Source organism: Strigops habroptila, chromosome 7, assembly GCF_004027225.2.
Source record: "Strigops habroptila isolate Jane chromosome 7, bStrHab1.2.pri, whole genome shotgun sequence".
Taxonomy (NCBI): domain Eukaryota; kingdom Metazoa; phylum Chordata; class Aves; order Psittaciformes; family Psittacidae; genus Strigops; species Strigops habroptila.
In genome coordinates this window covers 32,374,487-32,400,450 of record NC_044283.2, presented here as the reverse complement: position 1 = coordinate 32,400,450, position 25,964 = coordinate 32,374,487, and positions in this window count along the sequence as shown.

Here is a 25,964-nt window from a genome sequence, read left to right as displayed (position 1 = left end):
AGAATATGGAAAATATATAATTTGCCTAAAACACAAGTTGAATATTTTACTTCCAAAATCTTTTTTTCTTTTTTTTTTTTTTTTTAAAGTAATGCCAACAGTGATGTATTGTAAACACATACATCACTTACCACTGTCTTTTTCTTGGTTTGATGCTGAAAAATCTATAAAACACCACAACCCTGCAGACAATTTCAGCTAGGAATCTTTAACTGTAAAGAGAACCTAAAAAAAGAAGTTAATATTGTTACCGTAATGTTTTCTAAATGGTAACAATTAGGTAAAGTAACCCACACTGGAAAAACACACTATATGAAGGATATACATACAAGAACTCTTTTCTTTCTTTACTTTTTTTTTCTTCCTGAAAGTTAAGATCTATGGGATTTTATGTATCATTCTCAGTTTATTAGTCCATAACTTTGTTATATTTTAGCAGCTTGGCTAATTGGAATGCAATAATGTTGTAAATTGTATTGACAGCCTTTTCATTCCTAAGCCTCATTTTTATAGTACCCGTACCTTGTACAAATTGGCACGCAATATCCTATTAGATTAGACAGATAGATTGACATAAGAAAAATATTAAATATCACTGTATTTTGATGAAGGTCAATCAATGCCAGTTTGGTAGAAAATTCTTAGTAGGTGCTTCTCAGGTTTCAGCCCTTCTAGTACTTTTTATGAATAGAAAAAAAAAACAAATTAAAATTGAGTAGCAGATTTAAAAGTAACTTGAAAGCAAAACTAACAGAACTTATTGTTTATTACAATTTTGACATCCATTAGAAACCTGTAGACTGATTAATTCATCCTATACAGTATTATACAAACCACTCAGTCATTAACTATCAATCATCAGCATTTTTCAGGAACCAAATACATTCTTGTCACTAAACCTTTAAATCCTAATACTATAAGGGAGACATGGTTTTGTCAGATAACTATTGTTCACTGGTAGTAAGCTGATGATCACTCTTCGGGATCAGCCATTCTACAATGTCTGCTATTAAATTGTTCCCAAACAGTAACAAATTCCATAGTCTGTGTTACTAAGATAAATCTAAGCTCATTAACTATTCTAAATCAAAATATGGCATTAGTAAGAATAAATAAAAGGTAGGTTTTACTTGTTACATTACCTTGATCCTTGTATTCTATTACTGTGATCTTTTCCTTTTAAGGTGAAATCCTTAAAAACTGAGAACACCTAAATGTAGAGTACTTCCTGTGCAGAGGTAGATGAGTTAGCAGGGGTCTTACATAATTGGCTTGGGTTTTATTGGTTTTGGTTTTTTTTTTAAAAAAAAGAAGTCTTGCATGATAGATTCATCAATTACAAGCTGTGAATTTTGCTTTCCAGTTACAAAAGAAGTGGTATTTCAACATCATGGAGAAAGGGTATACTAATACAACATATATGGATGGGATACAGGGCAATTTGTACAAGGTAATTGTGAACTCTTATTTCTGCAACTAACAGTTCATTTTTTTTTTGCAAGCTCCATAAGTAACAATAAGCATTTGCAACTATAGTAACACTTGTCATAAATCTCCTCTTTACACTCTTCATTCTGTCTCCTAAAGAACCCTTTAAAAAAAAAATGTTGAAAAAATACTGATTTTTTTGTTAAAACTAGGTGAATATTTTTACACTTTTACAAAGGCATTCACATAGGGTTTTGTTTTGTTTGGATCTTTTTTCCTTGATACCAGGTTATAGAAACATAGGTTTTAAGACAAAATGAGCATGACTTGTACAAGTTAAAGGAATCTTCATCATGAAGAATAATAATTCCGGTGTGCTGGAGCACTTTTTTTTTTTTTTAACTTCACATTTAATTTCTCCTTGTTTGAGAAAGAAACTACTTAGGCAGGGCAAACATGTACACTCTGACTGGAGTGGAGAAAACTTGTATTACACTTTACCTCTTTAGATATAACATGGGATGAACATTTTTCTGGGATTCCAGATTTTATTTGCTTAATTTCCCACTAATTTATACTGAGGAAGACAGACATTTCGAGGGTGAAGTCACCAAGATAGTCAGGATTTCTTCCACTTTAGATAGAAAGGCAGAAGTGGGAGGGGGTGAAAGAACATAGAGAACTGCTGGACAGTTGTCCTAGAACACGTCAGGAGACCTGATTTCTTGAATTTGTGTTATTATTTTGTCTTTGAGGAGAGGGTTTTCTTTTTAGTTTCTCTTAGTCTTCTACTTTGTTTCTCCACAGTAAACACCCCCTTCTGGCTCCCTGTGATCACCTTAATATTTCTCTTCCCTCCTCATATCAATATTATAGGTTTTTATCCTTCATTCTGCTTTTCCTTTAACCCAAAGAAGGAATCTTTATAAGATATAGACAGATACATGCAGAACATAACTTGAACCATGGAGACTATTAGTCCTGGTTTACATTCTGACTCATTCTGACTTTCTGACTTCCCTTTCTCTCTTTTAAAGACCGCTTTTCTCCTGAGATACGATTTCCAAACTGCGTATTTGTGCATGAAATTTTCTAAAATATTTTATTCAATTCTGTTTTCCTGCTGAAAGGGACAAAGACAAAGTGGATCAATGCTGAAGAGTTGTGATAGTATCTCAGCATCAATAGATACGCATTTTCTTTCTCGGCCATTGAGCAGAACTATGCAAACTTTATTGTCTTTTTTCTTTTTTTTTTTTGCATAAATCACTTAAATATCAAATTATGATTTGATATTTGCCACAAAGCAAATTGTACTAAGAGCCATTTGCCACATCTGCACTTAGAGACAACAGAGTACAGTCAACCACAAACCAGGTTTCAAGTTTTAAATAAAGCCTAATTCCATCTAAAAGCACATTGTTTTCACTGTGGTTTTCAACAAAAAATATATACCAGGTGCTTTCTGTTCTAATTTTTCTAACTTTCAAGTTATATGCTGTTTAGGATCAACTTTTGTCTCATTATGGGCAAGTTTTGAAATTGCAAGAATCTGGCCCTCCATAGGTTCTTGCAGACCTATCAAATTGCTTCACAAACTATGCATAACCTCCCCTACTCAAAAGCTGTAATTCAAAAGCAAAACTAGGTGTAAAGTTAAAGAGGGCAAATGAGCAAGCAAGCAGGAAGTGTATGTTACAAAGAAAAAATGGCATGGTGATCGGAGTGCAACAGTACACATAAATGTTTACATTAAGTTTCTTCAAAAGTGACGAAGTGCATGTACAATTGTTTTTGTATTTAACTGGTTGACAGCATTCTTACACTGTTACATGAATCATTTGGCAATTATAAAAAAATCCCATTCCTGGAGTGTAAAGTGAAGATAAAAAAAGTTTACACCAATGTGCAGAGCTTGTGATTAAGAATCAGCAGTTCCTATGCGTAACAGTTTATACTGGATGGTGAAGCAGTGAGAGAATGCTGTCAATTAAGAATTTTTGAGATAAGGCCTTTCTGCAACCTCTTGCCCAACAGGCAGGAGAATGTTATCTAAAAGCATCGCTAAACAAAAATTATTTTGGAATCATAATCATTTTGGAAGTGGAAATATTCAAACTTTATTTTATTAATGGCAACCCATTAAGTTTCTTAATCTGTGAGCAAACGGTCTGTTCAGGCAAACTAGTTTACAAGAGTGACTTCTTGGACTAGTGTCAGCCTGTTCTGGAACGCCTTCAGTTCCCTCAGTCTTTCCATTCCACTCTGCAAGGATTTCCTTGATTTAAGAATGTAAAAAATTAGAAATGCTAGTGATTTCTCTGTGTTTGAATATCTCTTACTTCCTACTGAAATATCTATATTAACTTATTTGTCCATTTAGCTGGAAATTTTTTGTTGTTGCATCATCTTTTCTACTAGGCTTTAGGAGAAAAAAAAGATTCACATGACAAGTAGATTTGCTCTGTCATTCAGGCAAAAGATATCAAAAGTCTCTGCAGCTTCATTCTCGTATAAATTCATCTTTGTACTTTGCATTTGTCTTTTCCTGGCCCACAAAGAAGAATGTAGGTGTGGGTATATCCTACCTATATAGGATATCAGGGTAGGTCTGCCTACCTAATAGGTAGGTCCCTTAATTTCAGAAATTAAGAGACCTACCTGGAGTTACAAAGTCTACGCATAGTTGGCTGTGTTTTCTCTGAACAATCCCTATAGTCATCCCAGAACTATTCAATATATGGTCATCCTAGAACTATTGACTCCATCAGTGGAGCTTGGAGAGTGATTCAACTCATCCTCCAATACACATCAACTTCTACAATACAGTTCAATTCTCAAATGACATGCATCTTCTGTCACCCTGTCAACAGTGGCCATCAGGGAGGACAATCTGCATCACCTATTGCTAACTTGCTTACTAAGGGTGGAGTAGGATAAAAGGAGACACTTCCTCTCCTGAGGAACACTTAATCCAAGAAAAATCTATAGTATTGTAAACTTCCAAAACCTTATGACTTTCAAGCTTAGGATGTAGGCAAATCTAGGATGTAGCAACGATAGAGGACACTCAGTTTACAACACAGAGATAAACAGAGAGATTTACATGCAATCGTACATGCACCACAAGATTGTTTACCCAGAGAACAGGTTTTGCCTGGCTGCACGTGGTTCAAGGAGCTCCTGGTGCTGTAAAAAAATGGTGAGTGTTCAAACAATGACAACAGCAAAGAGAAACAGAGGCTTGTGGGTAGGACCTACAGTGACGCTGTAGATGCTGGATCACAGGAAGTCACTTGCTTCATAAGCTTTTGCTAAATAACATCTATAACCAATATCAGAGAGAATACAGAGCTACACAGGCTTTTGGTTTGATCATGTAGGGCATCTTATGTGCATCTCAGGTAACCCTGAGGTGCTTAGGCATATCTTGGCCTCTACCTGTCAGTCTATAAGGGTTCCTATACATCTTACAGATGTCCTGAAGATATTAGGGTTCTCAAAATGACACTATACCACCCATTTAGTGAATTCAGACAACTGAATTTAGCCTTTTAAGTTGTCAACCATGATGCTACACAAGATGTTGAAATAGCATGAGGTTCTTTGTGATCTCCAAACTGCATCGTTCGGAAGCTCACCCTTGATATTTTAAGAGTCAATTCTTGCCCTCAGATCTCTTAATATTCACAAACTCCTTACATTTTGTTGCTATAAATGGTGACAATATCAAAAAATCCCATTCATTATACAAAATCTTGGTTTTCGAATGTGCATATTAGGGTTACTGATTTAATAATCAGCAGCTAAAGAGACATTTGCTGATTTGCTTAATTTCGTAGGTTTATAATGTGTTCTTCAGTCTCATCCATTTTTTAATGTCACTGTTCTGTATATACTAAATAATTCATGTACACTCATTTTCCACAAGTTTGATTTCAACCTTTAGTCTTCAGTTTTGTTTCTGATAATACAACACCATATGAAGAAAAAACCCACAGATTTTTCTCCCAACGTATGATAGAATACCTGAATAATAGAGGGTACTGGTATGGTGTATCTCTACTATGTTTTATGCAATGGAATTGCAGTTCAGGATTGCATCTTCTTCTCTAAAATTCCTTTTCCTCTAGGCTTAAGCTAGACTTATGAATACTTTAATGTAAAGACTGTGCAGGTGTAAGGCTTAATTACAAAATATGTTGATTCTGATTGAATAAATTACATTACTAAATCCAACTTTGGATGCAGAACAATGCAAGTTATATTAAAAAGTCATTATATTTGGAAGTTGGAGCAAGACACTATAGCTAAAAGGCAATTGGATTAAATTAACTTTCAGATTACAAGACTTAAAGGAGAATTTAGTAAGTGAATATTAACATGCACATTTTATTATTACCTTCTCCTATCTTTTTTTCATTTCTTAGTTACTTTAGATGTCAATGAAATAAAACACATAAAAGACTCCCACACCAGTTTGCACCATTGCACTTTGGCTCTGCTCAAGCTCATAAAATTATTCTCCTGTGTCTCAGACACTAGTGAATCAAAGCTGAAGCCGTCATGTGGGCTACAATAAACTCTTTGTTTTTCTAACTTGTTTTCATCAATGATATTTTGTTTCCTACAGCTGTGTGTCACAGAATATATGCAGCTGCCTTGTACAGAGTTCCAAGTATTACTAATCTAAATGGTTAGCACTATCTTCAAGGCACGATAAAAACAATTAGTAAAGCTCAGGGAATTCTGTCTTTTATAAACAAGTGTTTAATACTTCAAGACTACTGAATGAGACTGTGCAAGGCTATGAATAATTGTACCTGAGGGCTTATACAATTTTAAAGACTGAGAAATGCGTATGCTATCACAATATCTTCAGATACCTCTCAGCTCTACTGCAAGCCTTTCATGAATATTCTACAGTGCAAGTCTTGTTTTCTGTGGCTCTGTGTGAAATCTTTTATCTTGATTCTCTGTGCTTCCTTTCGTGCTGATAAAGTCTTATGAGTGCATGAAATATACTCCCACGTGACTATTATAATTTGCCCATGCCAGTGAAGCTCTGAGCAAACATATCTTTTTTGTTGAATGCAAAAAGGGAGATATCAGTAACAAAATCATAAACTACAGGTTTTTAACAAAAATAATATAACAGCAATACATCAGTCTAACAGGAATTGAAAATAAATCATTAAAGTTAGGAAGAGTAAATTTATTCATACTGTTCTTTTTCTGTCTTTTTTATTCATTATGTATCACCAAAATGACATGCAATGTCTCAGTCATATTTCTGGTATAACTCTGCCAAATTTTTTAGGAAATCCTTCAGACTTTACTTAGATAAGAACTTCTGTTGAAGGAAAAGTGAGCATTTACCCGAGTAAAACCTTCTACACTTGCTCTTATTAGACACACTGCAGCTGTTCTGAGACATAGCTCGTTACCTGGCAGATCACTTGAGGTGATTCTACAAATTTGTGAGCAGACAAACATGAAAAACGTCATCCAATATGCGTACAAGCCCTCTGTACATACCGGCACCAGCAGCCACTGGGACACACCATGGCAGTACCTCTCATAGTTTATTTATGACACCTTACATTAACACTGCTGTTATAATATAATATTTGCTCAAATAATGTCTAGTTTGCATGCATGCAATATTTGTGAGTGGACTTCTGTAAATACGTATGTTCTGGGTTTATCTTGAAAATTCATCCAATTTACTCTAACCTTAAGACTTGATTTATAATGCACGTAAATGCTTTTGTACATGCATATGGAACTTTTTGTGCCTATGTATGAGAGGCCTAGGCAAATCTTCCCTGAGGAATTCTTTACACACTGCTGACACAGATCATAGTATAATTACATATTATAACGTAACCTGAATGATGTTCAAGACCATGATGTAACAGTTGGTGAAAGTCAATGCTACTGTAATGGCTAAAAATGGATGTATCCTGATTTACAGATCTAGTTATTGTCGATTTGTTGGCTGTGCTTAACATGTGGGAGTCCCTTTAAAATTATATTAACATAAATAAGAACACTCCTTCACTAAGGAGCTAATTCACTAAGATTCAAGATGAGTAAGAACTTTAGCTTGGAAAAGTAAGGAGATGTTTACGTAATTAAAAGCTGAACATTATCAGTGTCCTCAGATGGAAAACTAAAACTACCTGCCTGATTTTCCTTGTATTAGATACTGCTGCTCACGCATTCAGTTAGGATGTAATCAGAAGAGATCATGGTGTGTAGTGAAGTTTCCTATTTGCACGGAATGAATTATAAAGTTAATAAATTGATTTGTTTCATGATTTATCTATTTCTGAACACTTACAATTTTCAACAAAAAAATGTGGGATTCAGATAACTGAGTTGCACCCTTTTCAAAAGGGTTGTTTTCAAAAGATATGCAGTCTCCCCAAATTCTGAGGGATCCTTCAGTGACTTCCTCCACTCTTGCAGACAGTCACTGCAGAATCCTGGATGGCTGTGACCTATAGGGAGGTTCCCCCACACCACCTCCCTCCCCAAAAAATTCTGATCTTTCTGAGCAGTAAAGAGCTCAATTATTGTAATAAGTGAATGGCCATTTTTAACTACAATACCTGCTCATCTGCAAAACAAATCATGTCCCTGGAGCACAGTTTTTCTTATAGATCACAAGGATGAAATATCAGACCAGAAAAATCAATGTTCTTTTCTTGTTTCATACATGCTTCTGACCCTTCATTTACTTCTTTCTGTCCAGAGGAGCAAAGAGACAAAACATCTGTCTCTAGACCACGTTTATTCGGCTATAAGACCTCTGGATATTCTTCTTTAGAAAAGCTTCTTTTTAATGTGACTGTGGATAAACAATCAGGAATCCCAGAAGAAAGCTAGTCTGTAATACTCTTTTCTTCAGTCTCAGTTGTGTTATGAAGGTACACTTGGATGGAAATAGGGTGTAACTGTTCACTGACTCAGGGCTATGTTATTTTGGTAGCATGTTTAAACTTCAATCCCCAGCTAAGAATCAACCACATTCAGCAGGATATTGAAATTCATGACAGAATAACAAGAGAATTGAACAATGTTGGTCTCAGCTTGTGCCTTGGTAGTTTACTGTTTTATTACTATTTACAGCTTTCATTGCAGTTTTGCTCAAAGTCTTCTTTACAGAATCAAATTCTATTTTGTCTGGCTCTCTCAGAACAGCTACATATATGTCTAAAAAACCCACAGAACTATCAATCTGATGGGTATCCCTTATTTGTTAGCACCATAGTGCTTGGTTGCAAAAGAGTCTGTCCCCACTTCAGTTTACAGAATTCAAGAACAAGATAGGCAACTTTTTATCTATCTATCTTATCTTCCATACATACTTTTTATACTATGTTGAATTATAGATGCTAAAACCAACTTCACATCAAACCATAGTCCATACTGGTAGAAAGGCAAAGTCAAAGCTCTGGGTAGAAGGATCAGTAGAATAAACATTAAATTTTTACTTGTTAATGCTAACATTTTTGACTCCTAGTTTCTTAAGTAAAAAGTGGGTCAAAACCCAAGGTGTGTACAGCCATGATGACTTGACAGCAGACCAACCTTATTTAAAGCAAGTCCTTTAAGAGGTATTTCCAACCAAAGGGGTCCTGGTCTTAAATTTGTGATTAATAGAAATATGTAACTTTTTTCTCTCTACACTAAAGGAACACAAATTCATATTGAAGGTAAACCTACTAATACATGTTGACTACATAAGACCAGCTTCATAGCTCACCTAGCTGAACTTTATGAATAAGGTAGAATCTAAACAATGCCAAAAGCTTATCAGTTAATGAAATATCAAAACAGTCCAATCTGAGAAGAAACACAGGACTCTGAAAGGCATAGCCTGGCATTAAATTGGAAGAAAAAAACATTATTTGTGTTGTAATGAATTACATTTATTCCTGTCTTTTAATCCTTCCTTTGTGATAATGTCAAATAGCAGTAAAGACTAGAAATTGAATAAATCACAGAAATTTCAAAAGTTTTTCCTAGAATTGCTCTACATATTTTTGGTGATTTGGTTCACTATTGCAGTGTGTGATATAATAGACAATATCAAATACAAAATAATTATATATAACTAATAGCCGAGCCCTATCACTCCGGTATATCTAGGATTTAGGCATACTGGGTTGAACATAGAATCTAGTAAGAAGAGTATTGTATGAATATGTCAGATATCTGTGCTGCACTGAAGCTGTTCCACTTCTTTCTCGCTTTTGTCTCTGATGAGAAACTCATACAACACTGAGCAAAAGTTTTTTTCCAACTTTCTTGTGGTTACCTGAAAAATGCTCCATCTTCAAGAAATCTCTTTATAAGTAACAACTGCTTATTTCCCAAGCAATGGTCATTTTATTAAATCCAGCTCCTCCTTTTTAGAATTCATTTCTGTGCAATTCAAGAAATTCTTCACTGCCACAACTGTCATCCGATGTACATTCATTTGAATTTAACGTCTGTTTTAAAACAAAGTAGAACTCCAGCTAATACTGACTTTAGGTATGGGTATATGAAAGTTTTTAGAGTGTACTCACAATATAAAAACAACAACAACAATAATAATAATGAAGATGATGATGATAATAATAATATGGAGAGGGTGAGGAAAAGGAAGAAGAAAAGAAGAAGATAACTATGACAACAAGGATCACTTGACTGTGTATGACATTCTAAAAGCAGCTTATGAAAACCTGCTGAGTAAGCCAAATTGGTTAATAGGGACCAAGTTCCAGGATACTAAAACTCAGCCCTCTTTTCTCTGATCATAGTGAAATTTCGTGTTTATTTATTTCAGTCACAACTCTCTATATTAAATTATCTATGCATTTAATAATTTATGCATGCATGCAGTTTATATTTTTAGAATGTTTTGGGGAAAAAAAAAAGCAGGCATTAAAGACAATTACGTGCAACATCCTAATAATTTCAATTTTATTTCATACCAAATCTGCCAGACAGATAGCCCTGGAAACTGTGTTGTTGATGAAAAATCAGGTACTCAAATAACACAGAAAGTGAAGCAAATAAATTACCATTATCAGAAAAGGGCTTGGGAATATTTCAAGCACCAACAACCACAATGTTAAGAATGAGCCTGAAAGAGCAGGTAAGCAATACTGATGTAGACAAGGTTTCCAGGGATTATTGTTTGGTTGGTTCTTTTTTTTGTTTGGGTTTTGGGTTTGGTTTTAGGGGGGGGTTTGTTAAAATTATTCCCAGCAAGAACAAAACTGAAAACTAGAAATCATTCCAATTCATATTTGCATACTACTTTCTTAAACGCTCAGACGTGGCAGCCAACATGATTTCTACCACTACTTTTCAAAGCATGTTATTGCAAATACTGTAACCCTTAGCTCTTGCAGGTGGCAAAAAAATGCCCCAAGCAATCCCCCCCAAACCCATCACCAAAAAATAGAACAGTGATGGCAAATCATAAAATTAAGGAAAATTAATCCATGGTTCTTGATAACACTCAGACGAAACCTGGTATTGTAAGTGACTTGAAGTCTTATTTTAGGGAGATGCTCTTCAGAGCTGCTGCAGGTGTGCAACATGAGGCTATACACTCTGAGCCTACCTTGTGATCCCTGCCACAGAGGGTAAAGTGCAGTGAAGTTAAAGATACTGGACTTTTTAGGCCAGTGTGTTAGCCCAAAGTTTGTGGAGTCTTCTGGTTCATGACAAACACGAGGTGACATAAGCAGTGCCCTATAATGCAGATGCCAGTCACAGCCTTCACATTCCTTCTGGAAGGCCAGCCACTAAGAGAAAGACATCATAAATGAAAAGGTAGAAGAAAGGAAAGCAGATATCAAGCAGATAAGGAGACATCTGCCTTTGAAGGACCTGGGTAAGGTCTTCCTGTGCCTACATGCATGGTGCTCCTCAGCAATTTCTGACTCAAAGAGATGTGAGTCAGCATGCATTCAGCCAGTTTCAGTATTTCTAAGCCACGCCAAGTCTTCCTGCTTGAATGTAAAAAGTTAAATACAAGTTTAAGAGAGGTATAGAAATATCAAAGTCATTACTAATCAAATGAGTCCTTCAAACCAATGCTATTCCTGCCAGCTCTTGAATATTAAACAAGGCAAGACACAGACATGACTGGAAGCCTGAAGCCTTGCCCTTCTAATCAGTGCCTGAAGGCAGAGAGTTTCCAGCCACTGAAGTAGTCAACCAGTACCTGACAAGCCATTCATTAAAACAGAATGATCTATTAATGTCTCTCCTTGTTTCAAGGTTACCATATAAATCAAATTACAAAATCCGAGACCTTAGGAAGATGAGTAGAGCAATTTGATCCAGAAAAATGGCAAGCTGCAAGAATTGCTTGTAAAAAAATACAATAAACAAACCCTGAAATATAACAATAATCACCACATTATTAACATAGCTGAAGTCCAAGGAGGTTCAAAAAGGAAGTTTTAATAAATTGTTACTAAATGTCTCTAAAAGCAAAGAGTGTTCTTAGATGATATAAACCATTTTCCTTAAAGGAAAAATGTTCCTGAGAAATCTATAGCAGGAAAACACTAGTAAATGAAAACAAATATGAATATACCATGAATTTTGAAGAGAAACTGTGCTCCACAGAACAAACAAGTCCTCACAGCTACTGCACAGAATTTTGATGCTCTTTTTGTAGTGACTAAATTTGTTTTCTTCAGTGGGTACCAGCAGCTAAAGTGTGTTAGAGTCCTGTAGTGCAAAAGTGAAAGATATTTATCCCAACATCTGTGGCCAAAAGCTACGTAAAATATGGTCAATTTCATTCAGTCAGTGTGAAGAAGGGAGAATGGAAAACCAGTTTTCTACAGAAAAATGAAGTACTTGTGCCTACAAGCTACCTGAAGTATAAATTACAGCAGAGAAAACTGGACTTTTAAAAGTGCATTTATTTTCTGAAAACACCTCACAATTACCTGTAATCCAACTACTTTGCTAAAAATCCAGTTGATGACATCCTTAAAATGGTTATTATTTTTCAGTGCCATAGATATAGCTGGTTGCAACTACTATTAGCAAGCCCACTAATGTGTTTATAACTTTATTTAAATAGCATTGGTCATTGCTGGAATGGTATTTTACACAACTGGATGTAAACTTGTAAACCTCAAGGACTTCAGACTGCATAAATAATATTTGATAGATGCTCTGTAAGCTGTATTTTTTCTTTTTCTTTTCTTTTTTTTTTTTTTTCTGACTGTGTGAATACATCCTCTAGGCAGCTGCCATAGCTTTGAGCAACAGATAATAAACTTTTGTTCTCCTGACTAGGGCTATAGGATCTCACCTGAGGTTATGTCACCAGCATCTTTTATTGCAGATTCAAGGTGCAGTAATATATGTTCTTTCTCAACACTGAAACTGAGAGTTGGATGAATACCAAATCAATCATTTACTTGAGCTACTTTGTTTAAACATCAACACTTGTGGATGATCTTTTTCAGAGTTTGCTTGGGCGATGCATGTCTTCTGGATGTGAAAAGTTGTTCTGGAAATCAGGCAGCAAGATTCATGAGAACGCGGGGTTCTTTTCCCTTTTTTTTTTTTTTTTATTTCATTTCTAGTAGGCCAATTTTATCCCAAATATTCAGAAATGCATATAAAATAAAAAAGACAAATTTTAGCCAGACTTGAAGCTTTAACACTATAGATTAAGTGTAGGTAAAGATGAAGACACTTGTTTATAGATTATCCAAGATGGCATGTCAGGACTAGGGACTGAAAGAAAGCCTGTGCAGCATTGAGAAGAAAGAAAGAAGTAATTTTGGGACTACTGAGAGCTATATATCATTAATATCTATGGTGAACATAAGTAGATGAAGTAACGGCCTGTCAGATAAATGTATGCAATAAATGCTATTACAAGGTCATGATAGAGTAATCGAGGTCTAGCATCTACTGCAGATACAGCAAAGAAGCTCTAATCAATATCAAGAGACCAAGCCAAACTATATTAACTCTTTCCTAGCCAGCAAGTAAAATTGCTCTCCTACAATCTTTCTGTCAAACGTGTCTAATGTTGATGTAGAGCAGTCATAGGCTATAAGATAAATTACTTTTCAGAAGGGCTAGGATGTAATCTAAACATTTATACAAAAAACACACATGAAAGGGTGCTACATACTACTAAGTATATATATATTTATTTTGCAGAAGAGCTAAATATTTTTGCCTTTTCTTAAAACCACAAAAAGACACATAAAGCTAGCTGATTTTGACTTGCATGAGAAAACTGTTTACTCTAGAGTCTAGGCAACTTAGTCAAGCCAAAAATCTGAATCCAATTTAAAAAGCAAATAGCAGACCAAATATATCATTAGCTGAGGAAGCATTCTAGCTGCTTAACCAAGTCAAAAAATAACGTCTTTAAACTTGAAACAAAAACATATTACTATAGGAGTGTTATACAGAAAACGTCCATTATATGGATCATACCAAATAAATCACTGTATAGTCCTCAGAGGTTCCAGTATTCATAACTAAGTTAAAATAGGGATATCAAGATTCTGAAAACCTGTTCTGACTAGTCTGATTCGAACAGATTAAATCAGATGCAAATAGCTTTTCACACTGTTGGCAAGGAAAACTTATGGTAGCTAAAAGTATGTTGGACGTCAAAGGACAATTGAGTGTTCTGCATTTGAAATAAAAATTTAAAAAATCTTCCACAACCTCTAAACACACAAAACCTTCATTGTGGCTTCATATCTTACAAAAACCTAGTCTTTTCAGATCAAGCGATTTTTCTTTTTTTTTTTTTCCCCCAGAGTAAATCTGTTATCTTACGCATAGACTGAATGCTACAACCATTAGGTTGTAGACTAGATTTCAGGCACCACCTCTTTCTGAGATAATTTCTTTTATGTCTGAGAAAATTCCCAATGAAAACTTCCTGAAACATAATGTATTTCACAAAAGTTACTGTTTACTAGTATTCCAACTAGTTCTGTTAATGATGGCATACTAGTAAAAAAAAGACATGGATCAAAGATAAGTATGAAATAATTCATTACAGCCCACTTAGTCTTATTACTAATATATTCTCTTGTCAGAAACTAGAAAAATAAAACAAAAGAAACAAAACACCATCACCACCACCTCCCAAAACCTGAAAGCATTTTGGACTATACCAGAAGGCCTAAAACAGACAAAATGGCAAAGCAGCATTCTCCAGAATCCATCTTGAGTCCACCTTTGCCAAGGATGCAGTTACTGAACACCAAGTTAACCCTGTTATTCAAATATTCAAATATCAGGCTGGCTGTATCCATGCATAAATTGTCTGGAATGGTCCTTATCCACCATTCATCATTGTTTAAAAAGCTTATATTGCCACTTCTGATAGTTACCAAGATTCTCACCTCTTCATTTTGCCAGTCAATAAACCAATCTTTTCTAAGCAGGAAAACTCTTAATAAATACAAGCAAATACCAGATTTTCTGCACGCTTAGCTGGCATATGAATATGCACATAACTATGAAAACCAAAAATTTCCTAACATTTGAGCACACATAAACGCGTGAGTATTCTCAAAGCAAATGAAAATGGTCACAGACATATCTGATCAGCACAACCATTAGATTTCTGAGCAAGTGTTCGCAAACACTGCATTTTGCTATTCAACTGCCTACATTTGTATGTCACATTGCCAAATGGTCATAATTTTACCTCTGAAGTAGTTTTCAGAGACAAATGAAGTAGCTATTGTTATAGCTATGTCACAGGTATGAAAAGCAAATAAAACAGAAACAAGAAAGGGTTATTTCCTAAAATGTTAACATTTTTCATAGGGATAACAATCACACACTAATATACATATATATTACATAATATATATACATAATATATATTATATATAATATACACACATATATATAAGATCAAACACTTTGGGTTTGTGCTGAAATAAGACATGCCAATACTTCAAGTAGCATACATATGTTTATGGCAATTCAAAATTCCATCTAGATTTACCTTCCTTTCTCCATAAACTATGTGTTCTCCAAATCTGCTGGTTCTTAGCAAAATCACAAACAAATCAAAATTACAATTTCACTTTAATTGCTATTGAAAAGCACTAAAATTTTTTTTCAAACCCAGCAGAAATTAAATATGGAGAACAGAAATCATCCTTTGGGATGGAAATAAGACAACTGGTAAAAGCTCCATGTTTTTTTTAAATTTCTTCATTTCAATAAACTGTCACATGTAAATTTAATGTCATTTAATGGAATAATATATCAATACTATAACTTTATCACAGTGGTATGGAAAATAAACACATCTGAAGTAGATACCAGTTTCAAAACTGAAACCTCTAAAGAGCTATTGCTGCAAAACATCAACACTAAATATTTAAATATTTTTGGAACTTCAGCAGTATAGAGATTTTTGCTTTGTTTTTAGTTTCTGGGCTTAGTTTAAATGAAGCTGACCTCAGTTTTCAAACCATTTCAATTCCAATGAAGCAACAAATCCTAAAAGAAAGGTATCTGTAAAAATGTACTTTCAGCAAGATAGTGGCAACTCTACTATTCTTCCACATTCCTTAGAGTAGTTTCAATGAAGCCCACCTTAAATTACACAAGAATTTCTAAATTCTTAGATGGGTCATGTAATCTTTTGCTACGACTGTGCTTGAGGCTCTGGGTTAGGATTAAAAGCTAATACCTTGTAAAACACCAGGCATAGGATATAAGGTGGAAAGTTCTTTGTGTGCCCATGCAAGTGTTAAACACAGAAGGGTATTTAGCATGGTCTTTTCACCACTTTGCTCAGGCAAGCAAATCACACAACTCATGCCTGTTTTAGAAATGTTGCATTCCTTCTGCCTACACTCCCTCAGGACTGGTGACAGAATGCCACACTTTTGTCCTAAAGATACTTACTTGGTCTGCACTTCTACCAGCATCACTTGTGCAGTGTGTTGCTATTTCTATTTCAGTAAAAGTAAATAAGGAGCTTGCTAATAAGGCTCTTGGAAGGGCTAAATTGCAACTGGGCTCAGTGGGTGTCAAATACCAGAAGCTCTTCAAATGGACACATATGGAGCTGGGTTTCGAATGAAAAGATCTCACAGCCATCAGCACGTAATCTTTTCTTTTTAACGTACCTTGCAGCATGACAGCTGTGATGCATGAATATTGAGAATGAAAAAGGATACTCAGTCCTGTGGTTCATCCTTTCCATGTACATTACTTCCGTGAGACATAGACAATCATTACTTGAATGACCCTCATGTTTTCTGCATTCACAACTTTGCCCTGTGGCGACTTCCCACATTTATTATTCGACAACTAAAAAAAGCGTTTCACATTGCCTTGCCTGAATTTATTTTTCTTTTATTTCCTATTACGCTAGCAACTCCCTCGATCTGTAGCAAGCTGAACACAGTGACTTCAGGTTTAGTTTTCAGAGTGGCATTAAATTTTCATTCTTATTAATACTGGGTTTTTTAGATAACGTTCTATCTTGGTGCTTTAACTTGTTCTTAAAGGAGCTGTCCATCAGCCAATTTACCTTTGTACTGTCTAGGTCCACATAACAATTGCAAATAATAAATAAAAAAAAAGGCAGAAAGAAAACACCTTTAGAAAAACCAGAACTTCAAAGCATTGAATCATCTTCCTAGACCTTAAATATGCACAGAACTACAGTATATTTCATCTTGAGTTAAATGCAGGGGCATTAATTCGTCCTTAGATTTCTAAGCACTTCAATATAAGACTCTCACTCACACATCTATAGCGCAGAATATGGCTCATAAGCTCTCATTCGGTATTTTCATCTTTGAAAATGTCCTGTTAAAATTCCAATAGTCCTAGGAAAAAATTGTTTGCCCTTATGACAGCCACCACTGATCTCTTATTCATTAAAAAGGAAATAAAATCTTTTTTAAATCAGAATCAAATTATTATCCTGTTTATCTGATTTGATTCTACAGTCCTTAAATGCAACAAACATTAATAATTCTGGTGCTTTCTGACTTCAAGCTTGGCAGCATTTTCAGTGTATTGGTCTCAGAAGATTTCAGAAGAATTCAGATCTTGGAAATACTATGCGTAATCTTCAGCCTTACTTTTTAATTTTAAATTTAGTAATTTATTTTGGGTTCCATATAAAAAAACCAGAAAAAATACTGTCTTTAGAAATGAAAACGCATTAAAAAGTTTTGTCGCTGTTAAATACGTTTCTGTTTTCAATTCTACTACTCAAGGGTTAAAATGGCAAAAGAAAAACCCCACCACAAAGTCTTACGAAATCCACAAATTTAACAAAATTTAGTGAAAAAAAAAACCCCAAACAAATAAACAAGAAAAAAATCTCAATAATAAATTGAGGAAGATATTGGTACAATAGATTTTTTCCCCTTTCTTTATCAATATTCAGCACTTTGATTTTCACTAACAAAATAACATTCTCAGAAGCTAAAAAAAAAAACCCAACCCCAGACAGAAAAAAAATACATAAAATTGCAGCAAGCTGTTAGCCTAAAGCGTTAACCTATAACATAAAGACAGAATATTCCAATATTGGAATATGTATTATTTTAATTTTTTGATAAACTGTGTTTGTCTCCCTTTTTACTGTTTTACTTCATTCTGGAAGTAATGTAAGCAGTTCTCAGGTTCAAGTGTTTGTTGCAACCCAAAGCAATAGAAGTCAAGACTTTACAAACTTATAAAATTTCTAAGGTAGGACATAATCAGAATCATAATTTTCTGCTTTTAAATTTTTTAAAGTTACAGACAAGTATTCATATACTGTAGAGTAGCAATAAAGTAGAGTAGAAAAGAAACTAATTCTCATTGTATTTCCAATTCTGGATATAATTGATGTTTCCATGTCCTTCTGGCCAAAATACTTGTACTCCCCCTCCAGTATAAACAGGACTCACACCTTTGACACATCAATAGAACCTAAATATTCACAGCTTCTCATGGAAGTCTCATGAAGACCTCTTAGTTTCTATGAGGGAAAAAAAAAATCATGAAGTAGATTTTGAGCACAGAGACAGTCACAATCCTCCTGTCAGACACCCCCCTACAGTGTTTTCAGATTTTTACAGGCAGAGTGGCCCTGGAGAAATCACGTCTCCTGGAAAACAGGTTGCAGAGGTATGACTTCAAGAATGACACAGTAATTGCATACAGAGTTTTGTTGGCTTTTAAAATCCGTTCAAGAATGATGATTAGTCAGGAGACACTAGCACTGGGGAAGTTGAGGGGAGGCGTTACTTCTGAGGCATGGCAGCTGTATGGAGGGACTAAGATCTCTAACATCTCAAAAAGCTGCTAAATAATGTTGTTTGATTTGTAGAACATATGCTTTAAGACTGTTACAAGAAATCATGAATCCTTTCTTCACTATCCTGTAAAAAGACAAAATCCTTTAAGATAAGAACTTATTTGACCTGTTAATTTGAATAGAAAGTACTACAGGTTTCCCAATTCCATTATGTGTAACTCTGGGTGAATGCTGATTTTATCTTGAAGTCATTCAATTATATTGCAAATAATTAAAATATTAGAATTAATATATAATTATTTTCATATAACTGATGAATAAAGGATTGCAAGTATAATTTTAAGAAAAACTGCTACCACAAAAAATGTTCTTTTAGTAAACATTAAAGTTTCATAGAATCTTCTTAGAAGATCAGATTAGCTGACACAATCCATGTAACTTTGCATTTTTACATGCATTCAATTTAAGTAGATTAGATACTATACTGTGATTAAAATGATGAAACAATATACCCAGACAGTCCAAAGGTTACATCAGTCATAGTAGGTTGAGTAAACTGGGCAGCAGCACAATCAGAAGATACATTGAAAGGACGGAGTACAGAGAAGTGAAGAAATCTTACCTCTAATAAAATTTGAGTTAACTTCTTGGAGATGCCTTCTCTGCTTGCATATGGTCAGGTGTTTCTTGAAATTTGAGGCATGATTGAGTGCCACGTATAAAATCATTTACATAACATTGAGGCCTGAGATTAATATTGCATGTTAGCATAATGATATGGTGAATAAAAACCTAAATACTGTGTGATCTTCTAAATAAAACTTCATAAAAGGTCTTGCTCTTAGTTTTTTTCAGATTACTGAAAAGATTTCTTTCATGTTGCCTACTGCAAGCAACACTGGGCTTTGTGTAATTTTGTCCTTGCAGTTGCTAGATTCAGGGACAAAGAAATACATTTTTTTTCTCAGGCTTATTATCATACATAGGAAAAACATAAAAATGCTTTGTTCTTGCTACTGCCATGTGGACAAAGATAAATACACTTTTTTGTTAGATTTGCTGCTGTTGCCAAGCAGAGATGAATATTATCTTATCTTTTTTGTTTTGCTTAACAAAATCCTGCCCCAAGATAAAGCCAAGGCCAAGGGCAGACAAATATTTCATATGGAAAAGAAAGATAAGAAAATGTTCACCATAGGGATGTTTGCTTCTGCATGGAAATGCTAGTGAGAATCATGTGAAGAAGGCAAGTGTGTTTACATCTTTTTGATTCTCTCTTTAACATAGCATTCTCATTAGGAGCACTGGAGCCATTTTCCACTATCTGGAAGCATCACGTAAAGCATTTCTGCTCCATACTGAGCTAGTGCAATTGCCCTTTGCTCATAGAGAGTGCTTAAAAGACTGAATACATTATGCCAGATACAAGAACTTCATTATATTATTGAGAAAAAAGGAAAACAGTTAATATTGTGTTCAAAGGAATATTATATCTTTCCCACTGAGCTTACCAGTCCAAAAGTTCACATTTTAGAAGTCTGATGCTGTAGCCTTTCTTCATCCAAATTGCTTAAATGGAACTATTTTTGTGAGCAAAATGGCTTTCAACTAGACTTGAAAATAAAATTCTTATCAATGTCTTCATATGAAGTGATACAAAGATAGATTTCAAAACCTGATTGTTAAATGGACAGGAAAGTTCAAATAAAAAACTGCATCTGAATTTTCTGGTTTCACAGCATTTTGACCTTGGTTATTGTTCTCGTTTGTGAGTGAAGAGAGCATTTACAAAGACTGAAAATAATTACAGTCAGATTTTATCTCAGGAATTTATTATATCACTGTTGGTCCAAATCCTGCAGTATCTCTAGGGAGCTTCTAGTGAAAATCAGTAAAATATATATATGTATATGTATATGTATGTATGTATATATGTATATATGTGTATGTATATGTATTATGTACATGTACATACATATATATACATATGCACATATATGCATATTCATATGTATATATGTCTGCATTTGCATTCCCCTGTCACTGGACCCTCTGGTGTTTAACAGAAACAGGCTCCAGTACTGCTCAAATGTGACTCGAGTTTTCTCTGAAATGACTTCACTTTGAGGTGGTTGGACATCTCTTATCTGACTGTGATGTTTATGTAAACCACCTCTGCTAGAACATCACCCCTCTGATTGGTTTGATTTTAGATCTTTTTTTGGTTTGGAAAGGATAGGTAGAACTTTCCAAATGCACCCAAGGGTTTGTTACTGTGGTTTTAAGTCACAATTTGTAAGCATTCAAAAGAGTCTGAACAGCGTGCAAAGATTTACAATAATTTAGCAAAGGTTATGCCTTTAAAAAGAACCTTATTTTAACTTATCTTTACAATGGCTGCAAAACTAGCCAATTGAAAACAGTTTATAGAACTGCAGCTTCAATAACATAGTGTTAAAATAACACCTTGATAAAAAATAACATATAAGTAGGAAGCAAGGAAAACCAAGCTGTTACAAGCCTTTATTGTCAAACATATTTTCGAAATATGCTTAGCTCACGCATTTATTTTAATTGAATGCACCTATATGTTAAGAGCACTTCTCTGAAGACACTGAATGTTGCTTACTTAAATAAATAAATATATAAATAAAACAAGAATACATCTGCTGGTATTTATTGCTACATTATGACAATCACTGCTGGCAGCTTAACTTGCATTTATGCAAAGTTTATGCACATAAGACTTTAATAGTTCTAGAATAAAGGAACTAAAAATAAATGGAATTTCAGCAGTAATCAAACTGTTACTATATTTTGGTGGCACCATTTCAATTATTATTAATGCCACATTTCCAAAAGGTCATAAAATGAATGTAAATTTTTTTCAGAAAAGAAAACACAATAAAAAAGATGAATATCAAAGCGATAAACTAAGTAATGGTAGACAAACGCTCACCACATTAAGGTCCAGATAGAATAGTGGTACTGTGACCCGTTTTACTGTTCCAAATGAGTGCATCTCCTGTGACTGAACCCTTTTAAATCCCACTAAAGTGCTGTGAAAGCCCTGAAGTCTGCTCATATGGTGCTGAAAGATAGGTGGATATTGTGCAAGCCCTCAACAGATGAAAACTGACGTCCTGACAGCATGATCAGATGTATGAAAATTTACACCGGCAGCAGATAGTGAACATATTCTTCAATAGTTTCAACTATACTTAACTAGCTGTATGTGAATCTCGCACCACAGTAGCTCGGACACTAGCAGTACAGAAAAATGTTCTGCTTTATCTCACATAGTTCTGCTTTATCTCATATAGTTCACCAGGCAAATCTGACTTCCATTGTCAGTATTTTTATATAAAGAACAGAAAATGGAATTTTATTGCCCAGAAGAAGATGAAGAATCAAATATACATTTTATCAATATTGCTTCCAAGGGGACTCTGTCTTACGGGAGAAGTTGCCTGAATTTATTCTGGGGTTCTGGGGGGTTGGTTTTTTTGTTTGTATTTGTTTTGGGTTTTAGTTGTTTTTTCATAATCATCATCATCATCATCATCATCATCATCATCATTATTATTATTATTATTTCTTCCAAAGATGCTGTGTCAGTAGCATAGAAATTGATTAAAGCAGTTTTGGAAAGTTAAAATTATCAAATAAAAGATTCCAAAAGTTGTGAAGCTCTTTTTTGTCTTATCTTTGGGTCATTTATATTACTTTGGTTAATTTTTATATCAATCTTATTTTGTCATGGTTTAAGTCCAGCCGGTAACTAAGAATCACGTAGCAGCTCGCTCACTCCCTCATTTCTTTCTCCCTCCGCTCCCAGAGGAATGGGGAGGAGAATCGAAAGAATGTAACTGCCACGGGTTGAGATAAGAACAGTCCAGTAACTAAGGTATAATACAAAACCACTACTGCTACCACCAGTGATAATAATGATAAGGGGAATAAGAAGGGGGGAGAATACAATTGCTCACCACCCACTGACCAATACCCAGCCATTTTTTTATGTCAATGTAAACAAAAGAAATAATACACACAATATTTCCTGATACTAATTTTCAAATAATGTATGTAAGGAGGAAGAAAAGCAATATTGCCAATTATCCTGTAAGACTTAAAAACACATTATAGTGAGCACTACTGACAAATTATGCAGATCTTCCAAGTTAGATTCTAGTCTTCAAAGAAGACCAGTTCTAGTAAAACCATATTTTATGAATAATAACCAGACTAAATCAAATGAAAACCTGTTCCAAATGGATAAAACCCAAGAAAGGATTTCAAAGTAATTACTATGAGCTAATCAGATTGGATCTGTAATCTGGGATACTGGCTACTTGCTGCAGATCTTTTCCTTTCATTGAACTAGGTCCAGTCCATTGAAAAACAATGAAATCTAGGTTAACATTAATTAAGAAATAGCTTTCATCCCTGAATAGCTGCTAAACTCTTACTAGTACATATTGCTTTCAGCCATGCATCAGACTAGATACTATTAACAAAATAATTATTCAAATAACTTTTGCACCTTTTAACTACAACTCAAAAAACCGAGTTTCACACCGCCTGAAATGAAGGTAACAGTATAAGGTACCTTGTTGCTAGTAAAGAGAGTAATATATCACTAACGTAGTGCTTTTCAATAACTTTTAGTAATTCACCTCCTATCCAGTTGCATATATATGATTAAGATCACTACCACAGGTAACAGCATAATGAAACATACACGTATATAGAAATGTGGATAGCTGAGAAAAAGAAGGCCCTTTTTGCAAAACTTACTTAAAGCTTTAAATAGATTCGTGTCCTAGAAGCTATAGAAATATATGACTCAGACTAACATTAAATACGTATAGTAGATTAAAATTAACACGGATTCACTCTGCAAAGGTGAAGGACTGTCTGAAAAGATGTATTGTGTGTACCTAAGCAGTCTTTGAGAGAGAATCAATGTAATTTAAGCTAGTTTTCCATTTACTGTGCTTTGGTCTGCATTGTCAAATCTCACAAAGTAGAAACTGGATGTTTTAATGTTTTTTTAAATGAAAGTGAAGTAGAAGACGGACTCCAGGAATAACATTGCACTCCAGGTGCAAACAGGCATTTGGTCTTTAGAAACAGATTACAAGTGGACTGAAGTTAAAAAAAATAAAATTTAAATTACATATGTATAGTGTGGACACCATACATGTTAATTGTAATTTTAGGAACATCTCAAGAAGCCCTAAAAGAGTTAGTGATGCTGTGATAGTAAGGTATGATATTTGCTTTAGTCTGAAGCCAAGAGTAACTACTGCATTCCCAATGTCATCAAACCATTTCTTAATGTTGATTGTTAAAAAAATACCACATCTTGATCTTTCATTAACCTATGACTGAATAGTCTCCCTTGCACCCCAGCCCATTATAATTGAGAGAAGGGGATTCCAGTTAGGGAACAAATAATTTGAGGTGACAGCTTAAATAAATTATAATGATTTAAAAGCTGCACAGAAGCTTGGAATTGTAGAAACACTTCTGTTGGATTACTCCACACAATTCATGCAAGACTATTAAAAATGCATGATAAATACTTCTCCCTTAACTACAAGAACAAGCTTATCTCATCTGTGTAACAAATATTTTATATAATGCAAATGCTTTTACATCTAAAGATACCAAGCTGACTGCATTTTAAATGTTAAAAAGGTTTTAATCTGCCTCGGTTTTTACTTATGTGGGTATTTTTTTCCTTAATGGCTATGAAAAAAAAAAATAGTGGAATTAAGTTCATATATGATAAATAAGATTCTAAATAAATAAGAACTGGGTATAAAGTTCTATCCGATTTTCTGAATTCTTAAGGAACACAAAACATTAATCGTGCATTATTGATTCAACAAGGAAATGCAATCATTCAAAATCTATAGACCTGCATATATTTCACTAAGTTTCTTGCTCAATGTCTTCAAAGGATAATGAATGAATATAAGTAGTCAGGAGAGCAGTTTCTAACCCTTAGACTAATTCTATGAACAAATGTCCAAAAATTGTTCAAACACCTTCCTAAAAACATGCAGGAGACTTATGAATGTGCGTGGGTTGAGTACTCAAGAACAAAGGCTTATTTATAGTGCATGAGAATCTTCTGAGATTCATATATTCACTTCCAAATCTCTTCGCCTTTTCTCTGGAAGTCTATGTTGTGGAAATGTGTAGTTGATAGCTAAGGTCCAACTGCAGGCATACCTTTTACGCCTGAGAACGAAATATGTAGAGAGTCTGGAGAGTATGTAATCTCTCTAGGTAATGCAAAAGCAGCAATTTCAAGAGCCTTCGTACATGATCAAAACCAAATATTCTTGAGTACAAGATATCTCAAAAAAATCTGGGTATTGGTAAGTAACTTTCATTTTCGTTGTTACCAGTGCACTTTTCAACTGGAAAAAATCGAGATGCTGACTCTAGCCATATTGTTTTAGCATTCCTTTTGCATTGATGTAGTGTTACTTTTGAAATTATGTTAATTTAAAATAAGCACCCCCCTTCTCTGGCTTTGAAAATCTGGCTCCCTCAGCTTCATTGTCTGTCAGAGCTGGGATTTATGTGGCTTTTGGCAAGCACAAATAAGGCCTCTCACCCAAATACCTGAATATTTAAGCCAATCACATGCACACATATACAAAAATTTGCCAAATACCATTGATTTTACTGGCTCATTGTATAAAAAGATATATTGTATTCGGTTTCATATCCTTTTCCTTATTTTCATGCTGTCAGTATAAAAACACCATTATTTAAAAATATTTCTCCCTTCAGAATATTTTATACACGACCTTAATGCTTGTCCTTCTATCTTGAGATGTAATAAAGACATGGTAAAGATCCCATACTCATTATTTCCAAATTTGTATAACTAGTACTATCTTATATACTTAGCTAACAAATCCTATTTTAGGAGCTTGGGGGGTTTTGTTGGGTTGTTTTGTTGGGTTTTTTTACTGTTTTTTTTTCATGTTAAGCTATTGCCTAGTAAGAAATTATGCTACAGTGTACAGAATGAGCATCCATTTTTATTTCATACTGATTCGAATACCTTAAGATGTATTATTTTACTGGGGTTCAGTTACTACATCTAATCTGTACGCTTAATCATTTCATTATTAGTAATTCCAACACAACTATCACTTTCAGTTTTACATTAGCATATTTTAATGTTTTCTTTTTAAAATCTATT